This window comes from Scleropages formosus, chromosome 7, assembly GCF_900964775.1.
Source record: "Scleropages formosus chromosome 7, fSclFor1.1, whole genome shotgun sequence".
Classification (NCBI taxonomy): Eukaryota; Metazoa; Chordata; class Actinopteri; order Osteoglossiformes; family Osteoglossidae; genus Scleropages; species Scleropages formosus.
This window is the reverse complement of record NC_041812.1, coordinates 5047441-5063140: the sequence shown is the minus strand read 5'-3', so window position 1 is coordinate 5063140 and position 15700 is coordinate 5047441.

Genomic DNA, 15700 nt, shown 5'->3' with positions numbered 1-15700 from the left:
GGAGCTATCGCAGCGTGAGGTGAATCAGGCCTCTCTGGCAAGCGTCAAGGTGTTGGAACACATTTTAATCAATTGGATTGCCCTATTGAGTGTGGTCTCGTGCTGAGAACCCCGTTGCCTCTGGGAGGAAGTGACGCGGCGGTGGCTGTGTGATGGAACGCTTTCCAACTTGCCAGGGGTAGCCACAGAGGTAGATTAAGTACTTTGCTGTGTTTCTGGGTTATGCACACACAAATTAGTGGTTTCTCGGGGAACTGAAGTCTTTATCTTCAGTGATAAAAAAGTATTCCGGAGCAACTGGTGTCCTCAATATCGATTAACCATTTTGAAACCGAATGAGTACAGATAGCAATACGGGAAAAGGCATTGTTACTATTATTATCGCATTGCGTAACTCACACATGTATCTCAAGAGACTTTAGTGTTTGATCCATTTACACAGCTGAGCATTTTTTACTTAGGGCAAGTACTTTGCTCAAGGGTACTGCAATGCAAGAGGAAAGAAGCAATTGAACCGGCAACCTTCAGGTTAGAAGGGTATGTTCTTAACTTTTATTCGCCATGACATGATAAATTATTTATACGGTATATGCAATTTGTGCTAACTATGAGTATGCTTGAACAAAGCTGTTTTAATTAAGAAAAATGATAGTCTATCAATATTTTTTTGCAGAAAAAAATGTAAGACTTCTCGGGTGTTGGATTTTTGCATAATGATTAAATTTGTTTACAGTTTTTTAATTTTTTAAATTTTTTGTTAAGACATCTATCACGTTGTCACGTTAATATGGCAGGAATCTACATTGCAGCAGATGGTTTTCTACCCTTGTAAATAAAGTTTAAGTCCTAGTGCTTCAAATGTAAAGATTATCAATAGTGACTCTAAGGTGTTGAGGAAAGGCATCACTCCTTTCGGCTTCCATTAATTCCTTGACAGTTAACATTTACTGTAGGCAAACAGTAATTAATACTACAAATGGCTCAAATTCTCAAAAGACTCCTCCTTCTTGGTTTCTCCTCTACCCCATTGCATCATTCTCATCAAATATAGCTTCTGGCAGCAGAAGTTGAAAAATATTCCCTTTTTTTCGATAAAAGAGAAAGGGAAATCAGGATCGACCTTTGCACTGATCCTGCCTGCGCATTCAGAAGTCTTGAATTGAAACACTGAATAAAGTTAGACAAAAGAAAGAAAGAAAAAGAAAGAAGAAAGAAAGAAGTCTAAACAATTTGTAATCATATGCAGAAATATATTAAATAAATTAAAATTGGTATCCACTGCTTTTTCTCCTTCTGTTACATTATTTATTAGTGCAATGTTGCATTGTTTATTAGTGTAATGAAATGTGAACTTTGTAATGCTATGTTCCTCAACAAGGCAGCATTTCTGTCCATAAATTCACTTTAAAGACAGTACATTGTTAATTTAAAATACAAGCACTAAGATTTACATTACTGATTTATAATCAATTAAATTTATTTCATTTTCTTTGGTATCTCACTTAAGGGAGTACACAGTGTGTAAACTGTGATATAAGATTTACATCTCTACCTCATTGTTTTTCATTCGGGAAAATCGTTGCCTACACAGTGTTTAATCACAGCAAAAACATTCATTTCTGTTGTGATTAAAGTCTCCTGCAGCAGTGAAGTTTTTGATAAGCTTCCAGTGTTGCCGACGCCACATATTTTATTTAGCAATCTGCTCTCACAGAGAAATTTTCATTAAGGATGATTTCCCATGTGTAAAATTTGGTCTTAGTTCATGTTTTTTGCCTTAAATCAGCCTGTTCCTTGATTGAGTTCTCGCAGATCTTATGTCAGGTTTTCAGTGAGCCTTGGAATGTTATGTAAGAAATTCAGCTGGAAAAATTAAAATACAAACATATTTGACATATGCACAGGCCAGAATTTATAGCGACCCTTCCAGACTATTTATAGACCGATTGTCAGTCTATAGAAAACTGTTTATCCAAAGACAGGGTCAGTGGGAGGCCCACCATACAGCCTGTAGTAGTAGTAGTAGTAGTAGTAGTAGTAATAATAATGAGAATAATAATAAGACATACACACTTTCTGAACCGGTTGTCCCATATGCGGTCGCAGGGAGCCGGAGCCTAACCAGGCAACTCGGGGCACAAGGCTGGAGGGGGAGGGAACACACCCAGGATGGGATGCCAGTCCGTTGCAAGACACCCCAAGTGGGACTCGAACCCCAGACCCACTGGAGAGCAGGACCCGGTCCAACCCACTGCGCCCCCCTTATAACAATAATAATAATGTGATTATTAGAATAAATATAAGAATAATAAAACAACTAATATAATAGTGGGTTTGGCCGAGTCCTGCTATCTGGTGGGTCTGGGGTTCAAGTCCTGCTTGGGGTGCCTTGCGATGGACTGGCATCCCATCCTGGGTGTGTCCCTTGCGCCCTGTGTTGCTGGGCTGGGCTCCGGTTTGCTTCGACCCCGCTCGGGACCAGCAGTTTCAGACAGTGTGTGTGTGTGTGTGTTGTTAGAACTACTGTTATAGCTGATCTCTTTGTCCAAAGCATCCTACAGGAGCTGGTTAATGCATTGACCTGCCATGTACTATAAAAGCCTTTGAATTGTAAAAAAACAATGTAAAAAAAACCATCCTGTAACCCCCCCCCAAAAAAGCAAAGATAAGGGTGCTTCATTTCTTTTATTTCTTCATATTCATTTTGCTGTCTATGCTGAATGCCAGAAGCAAGTGTAATATTCAGCTGTATCACCATGTATCAAAAAGAATTAGTTAATACAATAATATGAAACATTTTAAGGATGTTAAGAATTACATGCCCGCAGTTCTCATTATGATGATAACGTTATAAACGCTGAAGGTAATGAAGACAGATATATATTTCTGAAAGGAATAATTAGAATTTATGCATTTCTAAAATGTCTGCTCATTAGCATACTGTCCGTGTGTGTGGGGGGGGGGGGGGTGTACTACCATAAATGATTTAGAGTATGACTGGAGGGGCCAAACTTTGTCATTCATTTTCTTCACCATGTATTTCTTTGTTTAGTACCATTGCTCAGTTCTTCACTAAGAGAGAAACAGAGTAAAACAGATTACCCTTACATTTCCCAAAGGTGTCACCACCTTGGTGCACCTAGTCATTGTTAGACGCTAATAAATGAGGTGGCATGTCCCATCTATTTATACTGACAAAGTCATATTGCTGCACTTTAAAATACTGCAAGTTCAAGTCTGCTTCCCATGGGAAGAAATGTTGGGTCGAGATCACGGGTAATTTACACACAGCCTCGTAGGGAGCCCATTGCCGACCGAGCTTTCAACAGATGCAATGTCATGTACGGGACTTTGTACTCAAAGTATTGATTGGGTGTCATCTGCTACACCCCAACCAGATTGCTACGCTCTTCCACATCTGCCTGCTTAGTGGTCCCACGCAGGAAAGGTAAAGCGCGGAGGTTCTCGGTTCTGACTCCGTTGTTGTGGTGCGACCTCCCCCCCTCACTCAGAACTGCTGAATTTTTGTCCACATTTAAAAAGGGTCTGAAAACTCACCTCTTCCACACTCACTCCTGTAATGTAATGTAAATGTTTATACACACACACACACACACACACACACACACTGGCTAAAGTCGCTTGCCCCGAGTGGGGTCATGGCAAGCAGGAGCCTAACCCAGCAACACAGGGCGTAAGGTTAGAGGGAGGAGGGGACACACCCAGGACGGGACACCAGTCCAACACAAGGCACCCCAAGCGGGACTCGAACCCCAGACCCAACAGAGAGCAGGTACAGGCCAAACCCGCTGCACCGCTGTGCCCCCCTATGTTTATATGTATCTCAAAAAAAAAAAAAAAAAATTACTAGGAAGGTGATCAGGAATCGTGGATTTTCGGATAAAGTTTTATGCAGCTACTCATGTGATTAACATTGGTTCATATGGTGGAAAGAAAGAAACTAAGTGCACTTAAAAATCACACGTCTGCATCCAAGTATCTCTTCCTGCTAATGTAATGCACACATTGTATTTTCTATGAGATGTACGTCGCTTTGGAGAAAAATGTCTGCTAAATGAATACATGTAAACGTAAGAGTGAATGCAAAGAGACCAAAAGCATCCTCCATTTAGCTGATGCTTTTGCCCAAAGAAAATTACAATGTAAAAGTTACAATTATTTCCATTTGTATAGCTGGGTAGTTTAGGATAAGTACCTTGCTCAAGGTTACTACAGCTGGAGGTGGGAAAGTGAACCTGCAACTTTCGGATCCAAAGGCAACAGCGTTAACTCCTACCCTACCAGCTCTACCAACACCTTCTGGAATTGCTGCAGAAGCAGCTGGGGATGCATATTGGCTCATTTCCTCATCAAGCTTGTCACAAGACCAAATGTCTTGTGAATAAAAAGCCAGTTTCAAGCAAGTGTACTCACCCTTTTGACTGGTTTTATATATATTATGGATCTCATTGGGCAGGACAGCTATATCATTCCACAGAAATTACTTTAATGCTGCTTTCAGGGCAGTTGAACCCAATAAAAAGCTTGAGAAACTCAATGAAAAAGCTGACGAAGGCCTTTCTGAGCATTATCACTCTCTTTGAGAGCGACGGAATGCTGGAAAGTCGACCCAAAGCCATACCTCCGCTTAAATCACAATGCGTGGTATTTGACTTTGGGTTAAAGAGAAACCTCGCTGTGGATGAAAAAGTAAACATCAAAGAGTGTCATCCCTCATCTTTCAGCGCACGAAAGGTAAACATCTCTCATTTGCAAACAGCTGTCGAGCCACTCGTACCCGTTCCGAAAACGTAGAGTAGCAGCTCCTCTCTGCCGTGACACTTGGTCCTGAAACCTCCCGTCTCAAAGACTTTTGCGGGTTACCAGAAAAAATACCACAGGATCTGATTTCACACTTACCTGCTTAAAAGTAAAATACACCCTTTCCCTCACATAATGAAGTTAATTCACGCAGTGAAATCGCCCCATTAGACAAATTCCCATTGTGAGGTGGTTGAATTACCATTATTTCTTATGAGGAAATAAGAATAGCTTCTCAGATGGAAAATATAATTCTTAACTTATCTTTAAATGTTACATTTTTTTCTTTTCAATGTCTCTTGCTTTGCCTCTGCAGCCTTTCCCAAAGCCTTTTGTATTTTTTTTCCAACCTCCCAAGGAGACATTTTAATGCTTTTGATATAAAGAAATAAAATTCAGAAGATCATTGCCTGTATCTGTTACCCTGCGAAGCTTGTGGATTCCATGCTATTAGAGACACTGTATAGCATTACTAACAAATAGAGAACTCTAGATGAGCTTCATTTGATCGGTATATTAGGAATAAATTTACATAAGTGGTCTTCATTCCCAGGGTAATTGAGAGATAAGATGTTAGTGACGTAAAATGACCGCATAACAATAAAAAAAATTTAATCAAAACGGAATTAAAAAGCCTGTTGTATAAAATGTAGGTAACATTAAGAACAACTGTATGAGTTTTGTTCAATTCCAAAACAATTTTTGGAGAAGAAAAGTTGAATGAACTGGTAGAAAAGGGAAATATATTGTTACAGTTCTACATGATAAAAAATGATATAAAGTCATTTCAGAATGAGCCTGTTTTTATCTGTAAAGTAGTGTGTTATCATGGTAAAAGATGATAGTAATATTCACTATATTCTGAATCCACTGAGGGGCACTCTGGGTATTCTGGTGCCTCCCACAGAGCAGATATGGCGATTTTCCTTCGACAAAATTGGTGGCAAAGTCTGACAGGCCTACAGTTTTCTGCAGTCCTTCGCTTGGTTCCTTTTTTTATTTCGCCAGTGTTCGTCTTACCACACAAACAAGGAACAAATAGCTCCTTTATTTGTGCATGTGATTATGCCTTTAACTGGGATTGCTTCCCGGAGCGTGGGCGTCGAAAGAACTTGTTTTCCTTTGTGCCGTTACGCTGGGCACAAGCGCCTCACTTATGGCTGCTTTCTGGAAGCACCGCGGAAAGGGTTTTGCGCGACGCTTGAGCGAGGTAACATCCGGCTTCGCCGACACGTCCCCGATGTGACCGTGTGTCAGTATTAAAAGAATCCCCGTGGGTGTGCATCTGCGAGCGTTGGGTTGGAGTGTTCTGGCGTGATGCCATAAGATGTGAGGTTTCGCATCCTGAAGCTGAAGCAATTTTCAGAACTTCCTCTTATGGCAAATACGAAATAAAACATCGGTTGGCGGAAAGAAACAAACTGCACTTAAGAATCACGCGTCTGCATCTAAGTCTCTCTTTCTGCTAATGCGATGAACGCACTGTATTTTCTACGAGATGTACGTCACCTTGGAGAAAAATGCCTGCTGAATGAATTACATTTATTTGTTTAGCTGACGCTTTTCTCCAAAGCGACCTACAATTACAGGTGGTCCCCGATTTACGACGGTTCAACTTGTGATTTTTTTCGATTTTACAATGGTGAAGTGGCAATAAACCTCAAATAGAAACCATACTTCAAATTATGAGTTTTTCCCAGGCAAGCGATACTCTCTCATGATGACGGGCAGCGCTCCGCATCTCCCAGTCTGTCACGTAGAGGTGTGTATTAAATCCGTTTTCGACTTATAATGGGTTTCGGGGAATGTAACCCCATCGTAAATTGGGGACCAGCTGTATTTACCCATTTACACAGCTGGGTTATTCTACTGGAGCAATTTAGGGTAAGTACCTTACTCAAGGGTACTACAGCTGGAAGTGGGGATCGAATCAGCAACATTTGGATCGAATGGCAGTGACTCTAAACACTACACTACCAGCTGAATAAATGTAATGTAAATGTAAAACTGCTCTGGCTGTATAATGAGTCGAATTTATTCTTAATTCAAAACATTTCATGCTTCCTGACTGCACCCTACAAGGATAGGGAAACACATGCATTCAGAAAGTATACATCTGGAATATGCACATACTTATGCTCCTCGACTTACGATTTTTCGACTTTACGATGGTGAGCTGGCGATAGACGTTCAGTAGAAACCGTACTTCAAATTTTTTAATTTTTAGATTTTTTTCCTGAGCAAGTGATATGCGGTGCGATACTGTCTCGCGATGTTGGGCAGCGGTTGTGTTTTGTGCATCCATCATGTCACAGAAATGCCAATCTGTGTCTACTGCTACTGGTGGGAAGAAGAAGAGGAGGAGAATTAGTGTTGAGGAGAAACTCAAGATAATTGCCCAGCATGAAAGCGGCAAGCCTGTAATGTCCATCGCGTGTATGATAGGCTATGATCTTCGGTAGGTTAGGTGTATTAAATGCATTTTTGATTTACGATATTTTCGATTTACAATGGGATCTGTGGAACATAACCCCATCGTAAGCTGGAGACCACCTGCATTTTTACATTATATTTCGAGCTAACTCAAAGTAACTAACTAACGTATAGTAGCCTAACTTATAATAGCTGTGTTTCCGCTCATAGCTCCGATGTGTTGGAATGACCTCCCCCTTTCACTCAGAACTGCTGAATCTCTCTCAACATTCAAAAAGGGTCTAAAAACTCATTTCTTTTGGACTCAGTTGTCTTCTGACCTCCAGTGTGCTTAGAAAATGTGTACTATGTTATTTGCTAAAAAGAAAAAAAAAAAAAAACAGTATATGCAGCTTCACATGTTATGTGTGCTGGTTTATACCATGGCATGTGACAAACTGACAATACTCAAGAATCATGTGTCTGCATCCAAATCTCTTCTTCCGTTCTCCACTTTTTGCTTTGTTCTCGGAGATGAACGTCGCTTTGGAGAAAAGTGTCTGCTAAATGAATAAATGTACATGTAAATCTAACATTTAAATACAAATTGGTTTATTATAGTGCTGGAACACATTTACGACGAGGAAAAAAGATGTTAAAAGTAAATTATGCTTCAAAGGGAGGATTTGACTGAACGAGGGCCTAAATCTGACATTTTCAGGCAATATCCCCTTCTGCCGTGGAGCAGCTAATGGTTGTGCTGCTTCCCAGAAGATGTAACGTCCCAGAAAATGACCCTCCGCCAACTAAGTGCGCCTGACGCTTTTCCAAATCCGTTCGGCGAACGCTCACCTCCTATTTCGGGTTCTGTTTCTAAGCTGAAAAACGCACACAATCCGCTGAAGAACTAGGCCCCCGCCCCCATCCGACGATGAAGTCCGCCGCAAAGCGTTCCTACTGCAGCCAGAAGGGGAAGGACTCAGGTGTTAAATCGATGCTGCATAATAGCTCCTCAAATCACAGCTTAATGAGAAAATGGCCGAGGCGCAGTAGCCGAGTGTAGGCCCTGTTTCTCTTGCACCGAGAGTGTGATCACACACACCCCCTAATTCTAATGCTGGCAATTCACCTCGTCAGAAGCAATGAAAGTCCTTCACATCTTCAACACGACCAGTGGAAAATGCAGTAGATTCATATCAAAAAAGTGCTACATGAAAAAGCACGGTAAAAACAAAGTACCAAATCTGTCTTTTTAAGTGCTCTTCACAAATTGTGAGGGAATCTCTGTGTGGCTCTTTGCAAATAAATCATATATCGGCAGGTACCATGGTGTATATTGCTGGTTATTTACATTAATTTATTTAGTTGATGCTTTTCTCCAAAGCAACTTACAATGTTAAACTGGGTAATTTTTACTGGAGAAATTTTATGGTAAGTACTTTGCTTAAGGGTACTACAGCTGAAGGTGGGATTTAAACCTGTCCGTCCAAAGGCAGCAGCTCCAACCACTGTACTACCAGCTGTTCCTTCACTTTGTGTTTAACACGGCATCCTACTATTGGACCCTTAAAACTAAGGAAATCTGGCAGAATTGCACCTGCAAAAGTTACCATTGCCAAAATATTTCAACGCTGTGGATAAAAGTGTGAGCTCAGCAATGACATTAAAATTCTATATTGATGACTGAAAAGTTAACTATAAGCCCATGTGCATGTCGGGTTTTCTGCCATGATACTGAACGAGACGCGGCGAATCTTTCAAAACGTACACAATCCTGCTTCAAGTGGAATTTACCCAGGGGATGGCTTGTGAAATGGGGACTTAAGAAGCATACATGTACCATTTGATTTGAAACGATGCCTTGGTTTCACAGCAGTCCCGGATGAGACCCGTGCTTCTCATCCAGGGATGTAAGGAGATTATGGCATTGCCATGAGTCCTAATCACCATTAATAGCAATAAAAGCCATTTCTGGGGACGATGTCCAAACGGCCATGAGACCATGTATGTGGGCCCGGTAGCACTTGTTTGCTTTGGGGAGGATAAAGAAACAGCAATGGCTGTTTAAAAGTAGAAATATCAGTGTGTAACCCAGACATGTTTTATCCATTTAGAGATCCAAGATCTGTTTTCGGCAATTTATTAGAAACACGCATTTAATTCCATCAGCTGATCAGTGGGGTATTGTGGAATTTGGAATGAAGAGGTGATCGAACGATTATATATTGAGTTATTCTGTAATGGTACTGCTTATTTCTCAATTATGCTATATTGTGGTCATATGTTTGGAGATCAGCTGAAGAAAAGGGTCAAGTTGGACTGGCTGGACACTTCTTGAATCTGGCCGTGCAATTAATTTGTGGAAGTGGTGAAAATTAGATGTCCCGGGCGAATCTAAGCGACAGGGCAATTTCTGTGAGACAATGCACTTCGTGTAGTTCATTTCACGACCACAAAACTGTGCCTTTCTGGAGGGGTTGTCCGCTGTGAGGAATGCTAAAGAGACTTTTTCTCCCTAATTCCATGAGCCTACTCCCAGGGGCCATTGATTTCTACTGCCTTCAACCCATTGGGAGTGGGTTTCCTACCTTCTTTTCTGCCCGATGGACTGCGGTATGGATTCCTCCAACATTATCTGTGATGACAGCAGGGCGAAGTGAAGAATGTTTGACTGCTAGGTGAGAGCGTGGCTCAACCTGGGCAAGTAATGGAGCTAAAGATGGTGCTAACAATAGTATGCAGGGGATGTACAATGGCCTGGAGCATCCAAGGGGACAGATATGCATTCACAGCTTTCAGCAACATGACAGCAATGGAGGTGTCTCTCTTGTCAGCATCTAGGGAATAACACTGCTGCTTATGCTTGTAAACTGCGGAAATGTTATGTTTAAAATATACAGCATCAGCTGAACGTCTGAGTACACCTGCTTTAAACCCCATGCTGGATCAAAAACACAGAAATGGGACTTCCGAGGAGATTAAATTGGTCAAATGGACAAATTAGTCAGTATTTGGGTTCAAGTAATTATAATACACAGAGAGGTAGAGTATATGAGTTGTGCCTATGTGGTTCAGACTATCCAGCATGGTAGAGGCAGTGTCATGCTCTGGGGCTACTTTGCTGGTCAAACCATGTTCAAGGCAATTTCAGCCAGCATGGCTGTCACAGCACACTTCAGAGACATGACATTATATCTTGGATATGGCAAGTTGGGCTTCATTCATCAGCAAGGACCAAGCCTGAAAAACACCTGAACTTTAATCTAAAATAATCTTTCAGTTGGTGTGCTCAACCTTTTAACTGGTACTGTGGAATAATAAGGGCTGAGTATGAATATTGTGTCTGATTCAGGATTTAGTAGGTTTGTGTCAATTGAAAAATCATTGTCAGGGTTCCTGTTGATGTACTGAGTAACGCACTGGCTATAAAGTGTGGTAAGATCTACCTAATAGCATAACAAAAAACCCTGTGTCACGTTGTGTCGAACAAACGGAATGAAGTGCTGAATCGCAAATGATTTAGTAACAAGATTTGTCTACAGACTGGTTTGTGTAAGCTTTAGATCAGTTCAGATTGTCTTTTGTAGCTAAATTTGTATTATAACATTGCTCAATATTTCTCATACAGAGTTCACTGCTTCAGTGGTCCTGTATAGCTGCATGTTTCTGTTGAAAGGCACCACCTGTTTCAGTGGCAGAAGTTTATCGTTTCCCATTTAGAGTTTCCTCAGAGGAGTTATTATCCTATTGTGAGTCCTTCTGTATTTCTGTACTACATCATTTTAAGCTATATTTCTGTTGTGCTTTCAGTCAAAGGTTTGCAGAACAGCTGTGTTTTCAGGCTGTTCTTGTCAGTGTACATACACATTTATATATATATATACACACACATACACACATACATTTATATATAGCATACACTGAACAGTGTTAGTAGGGGGTGCGGTGGCACAGTGGTGCAGTGGGTGGACTCGTCCTGCTCTCCGGTGGGTCTGGGGTTCGAGTGCCCCTTGGGGTGCCTTGCTGTGGACGGGCGTCCCGTCCTGGGTGTGTCCCCTCCCCCTCCGGCCTTGCGCCCTATGTTACCGGGTAGGCTCCAGTTTGCCACGACCCTGCTTGGGACAAGTGGCTTCAGCCGATGTGTATGCGTGCACTTAAGAAGCAACTGGTCCAGTGGAAGGTGACATTTATTCATTTAGCAGAGGCTTTTCTCCAAAGTGACGTACATAGAAAATCCAATGTATTCATTACATTAGCAGAAAGAGAAATGTAGATCCAGACATGTGATTCTTAAGCACAGTTAGTTTGTTTCTCTCACCATATGAACCAATGTTCAATACACAAGTAGCTGTATAAAACTTTGTCCGAATATCGACAATTCTAAATCACATTCCTAATATATATATTTTTTTAACATTTACACTACAGGAGTAGCTACATGAAGGTTTACCCGCTGTTCAACAATTATGATCTCAAAGATCTCCTAGTAATATTTTTTTTTTTTTTTTTTTGAGATGGGTATAAACTTTTACGTTACATTACAGAACGGGGTGCGGTGGCGCAGTGGGTTGGACCACAGTCCTGCTTTCCGGTGGGTCTAGGGTTCGAGTCCCGCTTGGGGTGCCTTGCGATGGACTGGCGTTCTGTCCTGGGTGTATCCCCTCCGGCCTTGCGCCCTGTGTTACCGGGTAGGCTCCGGTTCCCCGTGACCCTGTATGGGACAAGCGGTTCTGAAAATGTGTGTGTGTTACATTACAGGAGCAGCTATGTAAAGGTTTATCCGGGCATGATCTTAAAGTTACAGTGCATGAATATTTAACATGCACTAACATTTAACACACAACAGTAAATCTGACAACAAGAGAAAAAAATGTCACGATGCTCTGAGTGAAGAAGTTTTGATTAGAGCAAGACTGACAAGCTGTACATGACAGGGAAAAGAAAGGAAAGGTAAAACCAAGAACAAAACTCCAACCCTACCTACTGCCAAACTTGCTTGTGTGATTAAAGTTGGATAATCATTATTATGCTACCAAAACTTTGTTTTTCTTTTGCCGAAAGCATAATAGAACAAGAAAAAAGTAACTTATGGTAATTTAGTGCACAGAAATGTACAATCATTATATGTATTGTACATCATTAGTGAAAAGTTTGGTACCATCTGTTGGTGCCTGGTAATTTTGTCAGAGCTTGTAGTTTTGCCATTTCGTGCCAAATACGGTGCCATAAAATGTGGCAAAAAGTACCTGCAATACTACAAACTCATGTGGATACATTCCGTAATGATTCTTCCTGTGGTGTTCACATGACTAAGGTTGGGTGCTGGGCCTTTTCCCAGGTTGGGCTCTCCGTCTTACCTTCTCCAGCACGCTGATCGTGTTCCAGCACCTTTGCAGGTGGGTCACGAAGCTGGACGTTATGGGGGAGTTGTAATCCCCCCCGTGGTACAAATGTGAATTATTCAGATGTATTATGACATGAGATTGGCTGGGCAACAGTGTGGAATCAAAGACAAATTGGCCAGCTATCAGTGTAGAATTTACAAGAGTTTGGCCAGCTATTATTGGAGGATTAATGATGATTTGGATAAATATCAGTGCAGGATGACAGTTTGGCCAGATATCAATGTGGGATTAAGAACGGTTTGTCCAGCCATCATCCATCCATCCTTTCCATTTTCAGAAACTGCTTATCCAGCTTGGATCCAATTCGAGGAAGCTCAGGTGCAGAGTTCGGTATACCCGCTGTGCCCTGGATGGTACGCAAAACCATTGCAGAGCACTCACATAGTTTTCTGCTAGTATACATTTAGAAAATCACCAGAAAAAGATGTCTTTGGATAGCTGGGAGAAACTAATCTGAACAGGAGGAGAACATAACTGAAAGAGCATTCAAACCCGGATCCAAAACCAGACCCCAGGAGCTGTGATGCACTAGTGCTACCCCCTGTGACACCAACCCTGTTATCGATCTCAAATGAAAAGGTATGACGATGACCAGTTCTCCTATGTATCAAGAAAAACTTGCTAATGTTTTGTGTTTCACTATAACCTTCTTTTTTCATCTTATATTGTCAGCCAATTGTTGTTAAACACTTATAAGTACAGGTGGTCTTAAAATGAAGTTCGGATGACGTCATCGTCAGTCGATCCTGTATTTTCAATTATTATAAAAGAATATATAAAAAATTAAAATTTACAAAGGCTATGTTCAAATATACAATGTAAAATATGCCTTTGTTATGTTTTCAATAATTTCACCCATTATTCATGTTAAAATAATATTAATAGAAAAGTAATAATATAAATATGGAACTGTATCTAAATTATATTTTAATGCTGCAGTCTTATTTTCACTTTCATTTCTAAATCCATCGACTTCTGCTTTTTTCTATTCACCACCACCAGAATGATCACTTTGTCGCTTGCTAGCCATTATAAATAAAAATGAACTCGAAGGGAGTCATGCGCAAAACAGTTTTTTAAACAAAACGCAACCGCTGCTGGCCACCCGACTGGGCGAGAGCTATGATATATGGTGATATGGTGCTTTGTGGCAGCGCGACCTGCTAATGTTATCAAACAGCAGATGGAGCAGTCAGACCTTATGACCAAACCTGAAGACTCGAGAATAACGTAAGACATAATGGGACAGTCGCTAATATAATTCAAGGTTAGTGGGACCTTAAATGACCTTAGTGCACGTGCAGGTGGTAGTGAGTTCCATAAGTGTCTGAGGACCCCTGTAATTCTTACCTGAGCCCTGTGCATCTTTAACCAAAGTGATGCATTTGGGTAACACAGGTACACTGTCCAACACGGCAGGCGCACGAAGCAGCGCACGTGAAAAGCTGAACCTCCACGGAGCCGTCGCTCTGATGCGGGAACAGTGCAGCACGGCATGGAGAAGCTCGTGGCTGTGGAATGAGGATGAAGACCTTAAGGCGTAAAGGCGCCGGGCACGATCTGCTGCGGCAGTCCTGGTTTTGAAAATATCTCCCTACTTACAGTAATCCAATTTCTTTTTTTTTACTTCTTTTTGGCTACCTGCTCTATCTGGACCGCTCCCCTCCGTGTTTTGTCATACGCACATTATGGTGCTGTGCATTTGAGGCAGGGATTAAGGAGAGTAATGATTTTTCAGGAAGTTATTTTCCTCTCGCTGAGCTGTGGAGGGAAATAAACCTTCAGTGGGGGAGGAGAACGGAGACGAACGCCTTCCCGTGGTGACGCTCTGCGAGGGGGGCGACTGAGATGGGATTTCTCTATGAAATTGAGTCCCTGTGTGACACAACTAAACTGCACATTTTTTATACATTTGAACAAGACCATAAATATGTCCAGGGCATCCACAGTAAGGAGACCCATGAGAGAAACCCAGGTGGAGGATTCCACATTCTTGTTGAAATATTAAATCCAGATTCCACAAAAAAAGGGCCTTTTTAAAGCTGGAACCTTACGGTAAAGATACCCCCTGAAATCTGGGTGCAATAAAAACGTTTCATTTGCATTTGGATCACCTTTATATTTTGCAAATTAAAAAAAGGAAAAAAATTAATCTGAAAACCATATAGTTTTTTTTTTTTTTTTTTCACATTTCAGTGAAAAATGAAAACCCCACAATATAAAGTGAAATTTTCCAGTACAAGAGAACAATTTGCTTTATTTATTTTTTTGTTCTTATTTTTATTTGTCACGTTCCTGGACTATCCAGAGTTCCACAGATGGTAACAAATAGAATTTTTTTTCTATTTATGATGTAATGTGAGGAAAAGTGAAGCTGAAATGTGATTAAAAGTTTGAAGACCCAACCGTGTCCTTTGGCTTGCCCCCGTTTATCCCCTTTCCATACGCTTTACATCGATAAGGTCCAGAAATGCAGACACGGTCTGAAATGTGGATTTCTCATCCCTCCCCGGAGCCGGCAGACCCCAGTGAATCGTTTAAGCTGCCGTGTATCGGACCACGAGGAGCGTCCGGGGTGGGTAATAGCAGAGACCGCAGGGAAAGTACCCGCTCCTCATATCATCGCCACCACCACACACCCCTGCCTGTAGGGAGGGCAGGTAGGGGATCAAGATCTATGCAGCTGGGGGCTTCATGAGGCCCAGTGTGACTCCAGGTTAGGAAGACTACTGATCCGAGGAGAACGGTCTGCATAGGCAATGGAGAAATTGTCTTTTCAACCCTGAAATGGGAAAATAAAAAAAAAAAAAAAAAAAGGGGGAAGTGGCAAAATCGTGCTTTAAAAAAATCATTGTTTTACAGGGCATTAAGTTTGGATCATTACAAAGGCATAGCACAAAGCAAAAAAAAAAAAAAAAAGACAAAACCTATCACAAAAATATGTTTTAGCTGTCTTTAATTGGCTATCAGATAGTAAAATATGCATTACTCATGTAGTGGGGCTAATTTGTTCTTGTTAGGTGAATTCCCATTGTGAGGTGGTTGAATTACCATTATTTTTA